A 12,196-nucleotide genomic window follows, 5' to 3' on the forward strand; every position below is an offset into this window, starting at 1 on the left:
CTACACCCACATAGTAACTCCACCCTCTCAAGAAGCATAGGGATTATGTTGGTGTCGTTAGGACAACACAGTGTCTGTGTAGACACTGCCTTACTCACACGGGCTGTTGGCTGTCTTGTCCATTTCATGGCTTCCTGCCGGCTGCCTTCATGGCTTCCCTCCGCTCCCTGATCCCAGCGGGGCGGCACCTGCCTGGCTCCTAGCTGGGCTGCTGCACGACAGCTCCCGGCGCCCAGCTCAGGGAGCCGAGAAACCTGGGCACTTGGCCCCCAGCCCCACTCCTGGCTGGCAGCAGGCAGGCAAGAAGCTCAGGCAGCTGACTCCCACTTCAGGTAGGAAGTGGGGAGTCAAGAGCCCAGGAGGCAGCTGGGCTCCCAGTGGGCAGTTGTGTGGAGTGAAGAGCCCAATTTCTCAACCCCCCCCCGCCCCGACACTGACCCTCTTCATTCGGTGGAAGCACTCCTGGGGAAGACACACACCACCAACAGAAGGAGGGGAGTGGGGACAAACTCAAATTAAGCTTCTCCTTCCTCCATCAGGATCACAAGAGCAACAGAAAGAACTCAAGAGGAACAAGCCCTCTCTGCTTCATGTACCCCATCACAACCCTCTCTGCTTCGTTTTCTGCCTGCACTTACTTTTGAAACTGCAACAGCTGCTACAGAAAACAATCATGTGTCTGAATTCACGGCAACATTTTGAGGATGATAAAATTAGGAAGGAATGCATGGTCCTTTATGACATAATAATAATAATAACTATAATAATTAATAATAATTAATAAATTATTATTTGTGCGGCAAGAAAATCTTTTTGCAGATTCAGCTCTAAACTGATTCTTGTTGCTATTTTCAATATCCATCTGTCTCGGCAACAGTTTTTTGCTGTTGTTTCAGGTGGAGCACTCAGTGTGTTAAGTTTTTTTTGAAAATCTGTGTCTAGAAAATTCTAGCCAATATGTCTGGAAGTTCCAAGAACCATAACATTATGAAGGAATTTGAGGTCCTTTTTATATTACCATTTATCATTAGTTATTATTTGTAGAGGAAAGATTAATCTTTCATTTTTTTAGATCCAGCTCTACGCTGATTCTTGTTGCTATTTGCAATGTATCTATCTATCTATAAAGGCAACAGTTTTTTGCTCTTGTTTCTTTGTATTTCGACCCTTTCTTTGTGTTTGATGCTCAGATGTGGAAAATAACACTCACTTTCATGTCTGATTAGTCGGGATAAATTTAAACGCTAAGGCTCAGATCAGCAATGGTATTTAGGTGCCTAAATCCCCTTGAAATACCCAGCATCTTTGAGGATCTGGTCTGTGTTCTTTTTAAAACAGTAAGGAAATGAAAACTTGGAAGGGTTTCTGGCCAGTTTTAACCCAGATGCTGCTGTGCGATAAGTGAACATCATACCCGCTAGGCTACAGAAAGGGCTTTGATACTAGTCCGCTGGTACAGCAACTACAGGCACGGGCCTCACTGTCAAACCACGCTGGAAAGAACAGGGTGCTAGATTTTGTGTACAATAATCTTCTCTTTCCTACCTCTTTTTGACTTCCAGATTAATCACACACCCAATAAACTTTCTTTTCTGTAGCCATTTGTCAGTCTCTTTATTCTCAAAAGACAAACTGATTCACTAACGAAATGTGTGACTAGTTTGGTAAACTGCCCCTGCCACTGTACTGGGACAGGTTACGATCTCAGGCCTGAGAGCAAATTATTTACTTTGGTGTGTGTTTTTTTCCTTTCTAAAAACCGAAATTGTTTCAAAACACCATGGTGACTCAAACTCCCAATAGTAACTCAGCTACTCCCCTTTTCCTCCACAAAACTGTCTCCCCTCAAGCAATGTCACATCTCTGCTGGAGAAAGGCTTTGGGATTTATCCAAATGGGTGCATTTGCTAGAACCTAATGAGAAAACCTTCCTTCTCTTTAATTCAGTCAAAATTTTCTCCTTTACTTACAATCACAATGTTGCATCATGATCTCAGGTTTAGCTTTCAACATAATTTATTTTTGTTTTGTATGTAATGTGAAACAAACACACCTCTGTGTCCATTAGAAATCCATCTCCCACTAACCCACAATGAGGCTAATGATCCTTCTCTCCAGATGGTTAATTCCAAAGACTTGTCTGTAGACCTGGGTGGAAGGTTTTTTGGATGACTATTTCAGTTACTGAAATATTTTGGTTTGACCAAAAATGTTTTTTTAAAAAAATTTGTTTCAAGAAGAAAACTGAAAAAAAAAATATCTGGGGTCAATCTGAATTGTTATTATTATGCTAATTGTTTTATTGGTTTGGCTAGGTAGCTAGAAAGCAAAACAACAAATGATTTGCACAGCTCTATCTGTATAAACGGTCCATGGTGGGAACATGCCTAATTTCTGCTCTGAGACTCTAGAAAAGCTTGATTGGTTCCATATGTGTTGACGAGAAACATCTTTCCCAGACTGGGAATTGAGCACAGCTGCAGCACAGAGAGCACCAAATCCCAACCAGTAGACCACAAGGAAGGGATAGCTTTTCATCAATAAGAAAAGGAGTACTTGTGGCACCTTAGAGACTAACAAATTTATTAGACATAAGCTTTCGTGAGCTACAGTAGCTCACGAAAGCTTATGCTCTAATAAATTTGTTAGTCTCTAAGGTGCCACAAGTACTCCTTTTCTTTTTGCGAATACAGACTAACACGGCTGCTACTCTGAAACTTTTCATCAATGCTAGGCTTTTTCAAGCAACTTTCTCTAAAAAATTCTTCTTGGGTCAACCTAAAATATTATTGTTATTATCATTTTGGTTTGGCTAGATAGCAGGCAAAAAATTAAATTATTTGCACAGGTCTATTTGTATAAAAAGGTATAAAGTCTGGGATTTAAGGTGCAGTGGGAACATGCCCACAGTTTGCTCTTCGTCACTGCACAGAAGTTAGATTTTCACACAGTCTCTAAACACCTTCCCAGCATCCTGAAATCTTAGCCGGAGTCTGAAGGAGCCACATCCCTGCTTGAAGTACCTCTGATGTTCTAGAAGGGAGACAGAGAGGAAAAAAGGTCAGTCCACCCTGATGCTAATGAGCATGTGGAGGTCAACGAATGGCTACGCAGGTGGTGTCGGAGAGAAGGCTTTGGATTCTTTGACCATGGGATGGTGTTCCATGAAGGAGGAGTGCTGGGCAGAGACGGGCTCCATCTTACGAAGAGAGGGAAGAACATCTTTGCCAGCAGGCTGGCTAACCTAGTGAGGAGGGCTTTAAACTAGGTTCACCGGGGGAAGGAGACCAAAGCCCTGAGGTAAGTGGGAAAGCGGGATACCGGGAGGAAGCACAGGCAGGAAGGTCTGTGAGGGGAGGGCTCCTGCCTCATACTGGGAATGAGGGGCGATCAACAGGTTATCTCAAGTGCTTATATACAAATGCACAAAGCCTTGGAAACAAGCAGGGAGAACTGGAGGTCCTGGTGATGTCAAGGAATTATGACGTGATTGGAATAACAGAGACTTGGTGGGATAACTCACATGACTGGAGTACAGTCATGGATGGTTATAAACTGTTCAGGAAGGACAGGCAGGGCAGAAAAGGTGGGGGAGTAGCACTGTATGTAAGGGAGCAGTATGACTGCTCAGAGCTCCGGTACGAAACTGTGGAAAAACCTGAGTGTCTCTGGATTAAGTTTAGAAGTGTGTGCAACAAGAGTGATGTCATGGTGGGAGTCTGCTATAGACCACCGGACCAGGGGGATGAGGTGGATGAGGCTTTCTTCCGGCAACTCACGGAAGCTACTAGATCGCATGCCCTGATTCTCATGGGTGACTTTAATTTTCCTGATATCTGCTGGGAGAGCAATACAGCGGTGCATAGACAATCCAGGAAGTTTTTGGAAAGCGTAGGGGACAATTTCCTGGTGCAAGTGCTAGGGGAGCCAACTAGGGGGAGCGCTTTTCTTGACCTGCTGCTCACAAACCGGGTAGAATTAGTGGGGGAAGCAAAAGTGGATGGGAATCTGGGAGGCAGTGACCATGAGTTGGTTGAGTTCAGGATCCTGACGCAGGGAAGAAAGGTAAGCAGCAGGATACGGACCCTGGACTTCAGGAAAGCAGACTTTGACTCCCTCAGGGAACAGATGGCCAGGATCCCCTGGGGGACTAACATGAAAGGGAAGGGAGTCCAGGAGAGCTGGCTGTATTTCAAGGAATCCCTGTTGAGGTTACAGGGACAAACCATCCCGATGAGTCGAAAGAATAGTAAATATGGCAGGCGACCAGCTTGGCTTAATGGTGAAATCCTAGCGGATCTTAAACATAAAAAAGAAGCTTACAAGAAGTGGAAGGTTGGACATATGACCAGGGAAGAGTATAAAAATATTGCTCGGGCATGTAGGAAAGATATCAGGAGGGCCAAATCGCACCTGGAGCTGCAGCTAGCAAGAGATGTCAAGAGTAACAAGAAGGGTTTCTTCAGGTATGTTGGCAACAAGAAGAAAGCCAAGGAAAGTGTGGGCCCCTTACTGAATGAGGGAGGCAAGCTAGTGACAGAGGATGTGGAAAAAGCTAATGTACTCAATGCTTTTTTTGCCTCTGTTTTCACTAACAAGGTCAGCTCCCAGACTGCTGTGCTGGGCAACACAAAACGGGGAAGAGATGGCCAGCCCTCTGTAGAGATAGAGGTGGTTAGGGACTATTTAGAAAAGCTGGACGTGCACAAGTCCATGGGGCCGGACGAATTGCATCCGAGAGTGCTGAAGGAATTGGCGGCTGTGATTGCAGAGCCCTTGGCCATTATCTTTGAAAACTCGTGGCGAACGGGGGAAGTCCCGGATGACTGGAAAAAGGCTAATGTAGTGCCCATCTTTAAAAAAGGGAAGAAGGAGGATCCTGGGAACTACAGGCCGGTCAGCCTCACCTCAGTCCCTGGAAAAATCATGGAGCAGGTCCTCAAAGAATCAATCCTGAAGCACTTAGAGGAGAGGAAAGTGATCAGGAACAGTCAGCATGGATTCACCAAGGGAAGGTCATGCCTGACTAATCTAATCGCCTTTTATGATGAGATTACTGGTTCTGTGGATGAAGGGAAAGCAGTGGATGTATTGTTTCTTGACTTTAGCAAAGCTTTTGACACGGTCTCCCACAGCATTCTTGTCAGCAAGTTAAGGAAGTATGGGCTGGATGAATGCACTATAAGGTGGGTAGAAAGCTGGCTAGATTGTCGGGCTCAACGGGTAGTGATCAATGGCTCCATGTCTAGTTGGCAGCCGGTGTCAAGTGGAGTGCCCCAGGGGTCGGTCCTGGGGCCCGTTTTGTTCAATATCTTCATAAATGACCTGGAGGATGGTGTGGATTGCACTCTCAGCAAATTTGCGGATGATACTAAACTGGGAGGAGTGGTAGATACGCTGGAGGGGAGGGATAGGATACAGAAGGACCTAGACAAATTGGAGGATTGGGCCAAAAGAAATCTAATGAGGTTCAATAAGGATAAATGCAGGGTCCTGCACTTAGGATGGAAGAATCCAATGCACCGCTACAGACTAGGGACCGAATGGCTCGGCAGCAGTTCTGCGGAAAAGGACCTAGGGGTGACAGTGGACGAGAAGCTGGATATGAGTCAGCAGTGTGCCCTTGTTGCCAAGAAGGCCAATGGCATTTTGGGATGTATAAGTAGGGGCATTGCCAGCAGATCGAGGGACGTGATCGTTCCCCTCTATTCGACACTGGTGAGGCCTCATCTGGAGTACTGTGTCCAGTTTTGGGCCCCACACTACAGGAAGGATGTGGATAAATTGGAAAGAGTACAGCGAAGGGCAACAAAAATGATTAGGGGTCTAGAGCACATGACTTATGAGGAGAGGCTGAGGGAGCTGGGATTGTTTAGTCTGCAGAAGAGAAGAATGAGGGGGGATTTGATAGCTGCTTTCAACTACCTGAAAGGGGGTTTCAAAGAGGATGGCTCTAGACTGTTCTCAATGGTAGCAGATGACAGAACGAGGAGTAATGGTCTCAAGTTGCAATGGGGGAGGTTTAGATTGGATATTAGGAAAAACTTTTTCACTAAGAGGGTGGTGAAACACTGGAATGCGTTACCTAGGGAGGTGGTAGAATCTCCTTCCTTAGAGGTTTTTAAGGTCAGGCTTGACAAAGCCCTGGCTGGGATGATTTAACTGGGACTTTGTCCTGCTTTGAGCAGGGGGTTGGACTAGATGACCTTCTGGGGTCCCTTCCAACCCTGATATTCTATGATTCTATGATTCTATGAATAGCCAATGAGCTGTGTATGTAACTATTTAGTCAATTGTGAAAGGTTTCAGTGGTAGCCGTGTTAGTCTGTATCAGCAAAAAAATACAAAAACCGAGGAGTCCTTGTGGCACCTTAGAGACTAACAAATTTATTTGGGCATAAGGTTTTGTGGGCTTGGACCCACTGCATCAGATGTACGAAGTAAAAGAGACAGGAGCAGGAATAAATACATGAAAGGATGTGGGTTGCTTTACCAAGTGTTAGGTCAATCTAATGACATAAATCAATCCAGTCCCCTCACAGACAACCCCCTCCCTCTGGGACAGGGGCAGGTCTGAGCCCTCACACCAAATGGCTCATTGGGGCTGCCAGAACCTGTGGGTGGCTCATTCAGTTTACCCCGAGGGTTGAGTCCTGTTTAGTGCACCAGCTCTGAGAATGAAAATCCTAAACCCCCCTTTGAAATAATGAATGCAGCAGGACGGGTTTTTTGTAACTGCCCCAAAGCAGACAGACAAATGGAGAAATCTCATTGAGTCCAGGGTAACACTTCACTGCGGTTTTACCATTTCCACTTGCTAAACTCCCACCCAACCTTCTGGGCTCCTAGAGCAGGGTAATGAGCCTGAACCGAGACACGTGCACTGCAACTTTACAGCCCAAGCCGCATGACCCTGATTAATGTGACATGGGCCAGCCATGGGTGATTCATTGCACTGTAGATGTATCCTAATATTATGTCTGCACAGAGATTAAAACACCCAGGGCACCTGTTTCAGAGACAGGGGCAGCTGACTTAGGCTTCTGAGACCCCATGAAGGGTGAGGGTTTCTGAACCCAGGCTTCAGCTGAACACAGATATCGGCACCCCAGTTTTGAGCCCAAGTCAGGTGACCCAGGCCAGCCCTGCTGCAATCTTTAACCCAGGAGAGATGGACTCTAAGGGTACGTCTCCATTGCAATGTCAGCCCAGGTGTGGCAGGCTGTGCTCAAAGCAGTACCTTGGAAGCCCCATCGTCACCACTCTCATATAAGGAAGACATGGTTTGTACAGAGTCTGCCTGGTGAGGTATCATTGTAAAAGTCGTGATCTGTTCAACGCTAAAACCTGGGTGGATGATGTGTGCTAGCCTTGTCTGGGAAGTGGTGGAGTTTTGCTCTGGGTGCGTTACTGAAATATGTGATGAGGCTGGGAAATGCCCAGCACCAGCCTTTCCGGTGCGACACTAGAGGAGCCAGACTCATGCTGGCCCAGTAAAGGTATCCACACTCCGAAGGACTATCCCAGGAACTGTGTACATGTAGACTTCTCCGAGACAGCCCGGAGACAATGGACACTGCTTGACTCACATCATAGCAAAGCAGCTTCCTAGAAAGTTAGAAGAAACTATGAAAGAGGGGAAGAGACGTCATGACCTGGCCTCTCTCCCCCACAACTCACACCTGACAACACATCTGGAGGACAAAGATTGAACTGAAATAATTCAGAGGTCAGAAGAGAATAATAATAATCCATTCAAATCAAGTCCCCACACAGACTAGTATTGGTTTCTCAGCAGAAATGTTTCCATTTGGGGGATTTGGTTTTCCCACTCGGACCTTGCCAGGGAAGTGGAGAGAAAATGTTTGAGTTTCCTCCTCCAGAACAGTTTGGCCTAGACACTCTAGCTGTGGTCACTGTCGTCACCTTGCTGAGGACGGGGGCATTTTAATAATTTGGGAAGGTCCCAGCGTGTTTGGGGGAGATTATGAGGACGCTACCTTTTGAGATAAAAACTAAGAAACACAGACTTCTTTGAAAAATCTGGGATTTAGACACATTTTATGGAAAAGAAGGGAGGTCTGAGTTCCTGAGGTTTTTGTTTACAGGAAGCAATGTGGCTTGGTCTGTCATTGTACCAAAGATGGTTGTTTTGTGAAGGAGTGGAGAAGACTAAATGCACACAATGAGGATGGGATCCGAACCCATGCATGCAAAGCATAAAGGATTAGTAGTCTATCACCTTAGCTACTCAGCCAGCTCACCTGAGCTGCCAAAGAAGAGACAGGAGGAGAAATCTCAGGCCGGCAGAGGTAGGGCCAATAAGGAGATTTAAATACTAAGTGTAAGGAGGGTCTAAATGAGCTCCCCCTTCACATCTAGTGAGGAGCTGGGGGAAAAGACTTCAGGAACAGACCATGGTTACATAGACAGGCCTACTTTGCCTAAGTAAGCAGCAATTATCCTTCGTATAAAACAAACCCAAACAAAAATAAAGGTAATTCTTCTGTTTTCCTGCAGTGAGCAAACAAATTGTAAAAAGAAGGGGTATTTTTAGGCATAATCTGTCCCCACTAAGGGGCTGGGGAATGTTATTTTGTTTTTCAGACACTTTATGGGCAAGCTGGCACCAGTGGAAGAACAACCCAGAACACCAAGGGTCCACTGTCGCAACAAAAAATGTGTTCTGTGTTTGTCTTGTTATTATTGTTATTTTGGTGGATATTGTAAATTCCTCAGGCGTGACACCCCCTTTTAATTGGGCATGTCATGCTGCCCCTTTTGGACCAAGGGAAAATGTGCCCTAATTAAAACTCTTGCACCCCCTACTCTGCCACCTCCCTCCAAATTGTCTGTGACACCCCCATTCCCATGGTGGTCTACCCCCATCCAGAGACCTGTGGTTCTTAATGCAACTGGTTTACAAATGACTATCACTCTGTTCCCCACTGACTGGTATCTCAGTGCAACATTTGATAACTGTTCTCAGTTTACAAAATTAGGTGAAAGAATGTTGCTATGGGTAATTTCAAACTCATTTGAACTGGATGGATGGAATTAAACAAGAACATCTGAAAACAGCGAGCCCTCACAAATTACCTCTGGGAAAGCTGAAACTCATTGCAGGAAGCTGACTCAGCAGCTCGAATCCAACGCTTGGAACATGCCCTGGGGCTACTGGACAGGGTGGGATTATGACAGGGATTTGCACTTAGCTCAACCAACCGTTTGTTGGGAAATGTTATTCTAACCCTCGATCAGGGTTAGAAGAGATCTCAGGAGGAATCTAGCCCAACGCCCTGCTCAAAGCAGGACCAACCCCAACTAAATCATCCTAGCCACGGCTTTGTCAAGCCGGGCCTTATAAACCTCAAGGATGGAGATTCCACCACCTCCCTAGGGAAGCCATTCCAGTGCTTCACCCCCCTCCTACTGAAAACGGTTTGTTTTTCTTATATCCAACCTAGATCTCCCCCACTGCAACTTGAGACCTTTACTCCTTATTCTGTCATCTGGTACCACTGAGAACAGTCTAGATCCATCCTCTTTGGAACCCCCTTTCAGGTAGTTGAAAGCAGCCATCAAATCCCCCCTCACTCTTCTCTTCTGCAGAGTAAACAATCCCAGTTCCCCCAGCCTCTCCTCATAAGTCATGTGCTCCAGTCCTCTAATCATTTTTGTTGCCCTCCACTGGATTCTCTCCAATTTTTTTTCTGTAGTGGAGGGGCCAAAAACTGTACACAATGCTTCAGATGTGGCCTCACCAGTGCCGAATAGAGGGGAATAATCACTTCCCTCGATCTGCTTGCAATGCTCCTCCTAATGCAGCCTAATATGACCATTTACCCATATTGAATGCAGACTCAGCAATATTTGATAAATTGGTTACTGTCCATTCAGTAGGTTATTTCCTACTTATTCCTAAATAATGAAGATGCTCTAAGGGGATGGGAGAGAGCTGTCCCATGTGTGTAGTTAATCCACCTCCCCGAGAGATGGTAGCTATGTCAGTGGGAGAAGCTGTGTCAGTGGGTGTGCAAGCTGTGGGGTCTACATGTATATATAAAGTTTAATCAAACCCCATTTTTAAAACCACTGTGGTCTGGGAAGGGAAAAGGAGCTCTCTGAGGCAGGGCCTGTCCTTCAAAATCCTTAAGATCACTGACTTGCTTTTTGCAAATGCCATGGGGGTATAGCTCAGTGGTAGAGTATTTGACTGCAGATGAAGTGGTCCTTGGTTCAAATCCAAGTGCCCCCTTACAAGCCTATTGCCTTACCAAAAAAAAATTCCATTTTTGTTATGTTCAGAAGTTCCACTGCAAAGGGATGAATGGAAACACTCAATGTTTTCCTGTGCAAATGTATAGGAACCAAGGAAACAGGTCCCTCAGCTGAAATCAGTTCCAATCCTCTAAGTGTCTAGTTTATGTTTTCATCAATGAAACAAAGGCACATTTGCAGGTCCTTGGTCTCCATGGTCTACAATGTGTAGAAGAAGAAGAACCACATCCACTTGGGAGGAAGGGACAATTTTGTATTACATTTGGTAAGTAAGTTGCCATTGGGACTGAAAACCTCTACTGGAGGTGGACAGGAGTCTGCTGTTTAAAGGCATGTGCTTCTAGTTCATGATCACCAGCAGAATCTCTGTAAGTTTAGCAACCATAGAGCTGGTTGTGGCTGCATCTAAGTAACCGCAGAGTTATTGTAGTACCCGATAGTTAATTGCACAGTGTCACTTTCTGATCCCATTGATCCTTTGGGTAGAAACAGCAATGGTTTGGTGGTTTTGTTTTTTTCTCCCTTCATTTTCTCCTAAGGAATGTGTGATCTTGAGCGTGTTATTTTAAGTTCCCTGTGGGTCAGGAAAATTCCATCGTCTTGAAATAGGGGGGAAGTGGGCTGTTTGTATTACCAAAAATAAGGGAGCTTTTGTAAAGCAGTTTCTCTTTTAAATATGCTGGGATAAAATAGTAAATTGTAAATTCCACAGCCAGATACCAGGCCAGGATCAATTGATGGGGCCAGGATCAATTAATTACAGAAGAAACAAACTCTTGGGAAGTAGCTGTAATTTGTCCCCAAACCTTTCTTTGTTCTCATATGTGATCAAGGATTCTCTTCTAGAGGGCAGAGTTAAGGTTATCTAGGCATGTAACATCGCTCTGCATTCCCTGTTTTTCCAGAGTTTGAGTTTTACTGAACTCAGTTTCTGGAAGGGTAAGGCATACTCACAGTCAAAGTTAACTCTGTGTTAACAAAGGCTCTTGTTATTGACAAATAATGAGACTAATCCCTCACTGTGGTAATTCCACTGACTTCAATGTTCTCTTTCCCCATTTCTAGTTCCAAAAAAATAAGCAAATTAAAACAACTTGAGAACTAAAATGCTGTGAGAAAGTGGAAATTTTAGTCGCTCAAATAATTCAGTTTCTGCTGTATCTCATGCGTGTAAATAGCACAACACGTTAATTTATAAGCACATCTTTCTTAACTTCTTTAAATATCATGTAGTACATTAATTATATCAAGTGGATTGTTCAATGCCATGAGGTTTTCATGCACCGCCCAGAACATATTTTTCATATTATTTAAATGAACACAACTCATTGAACATAAAATTGTGTATTTCGTGCTGTGAAGTGTGTCGGTAGCTCAAATTAATAGGTTTATTTTCTCTCTCTCTGTGTGAGGCACAAACAAAATAATTTAATGATGCTGAAAATGTTCCCTTCCCCTCCAGAACTGCCTTGTAATCACCTTCCCTTTGTAGATCATCTATTCCTGTGTCTCTACGAGGAAAATAGTTTCAATGGGGAAAAAGCTATTTTTTAATTAAAGGGACTGAGACAGAATGGCCACATGATGGTGACACAACATCAGGAATGGAAAACAACAGGCTCCTGGTTTGCACGTTAATGGGGACAAGGGATTGAATTCAACTCCCCTCTTTTCACAGACACATTTGTTTAATTCTCTGAGGTCAAACCTAAGTTTAAATGTTGTACTTAGTACGCTGCCTTGTAGCTTCAACAGCCGCAGATGCAAGATGAGTTACAGCTGCCTTGAGTTTGTTTCCATGTTTAGGCGGTTTTCACCTAAACATTCAAGCAGCTCCCAGTAATGTCCCGAGCTCCCCAAGTCCTGTTGACAGCTGAGCTCTTCCTGACCATTGAGCCCAGCAGAGACAGTGGGT

The 12,196-nt window shown here is 44.8% G+C and overlaps 1 protein-coding gene and 1 non-coding gene across 8 annotated transcripts in view; both read left to right on the plus strand.

The window, feature by feature from the left end:
* LOC119849376 (zinc finger protein 420-like) overlaps window positions 1–12,196 on the plus strand; it is a 3,142,523-nt gene that overhangs the window by 1,862,336 nt on the left and 1,267,991 nt on the right. The window lies entirely within an intron of this gene.
* TRNAC-GCA lies at window positions 10,187–10,258 on the plus strand. Its single transcript has one exon. It is a non-coding gene; the product is annotated as a tRNA-Cys (tRNA).

This window comes from Dermochelys coriacea, chromosome 28 (genome assembly GCF_009764565.3).
Source record: "Dermochelys coriacea isolate rDerCor1 chromosome 28, rDerCor1.pri.v4, whole genome shotgun sequence".
NCBI classification, from domain to species: domain Eukaryota; kingdom Metazoa; phylum Chordata; order Testudines; family Dermochelyidae; genus Dermochelys; species Dermochelys coriacea.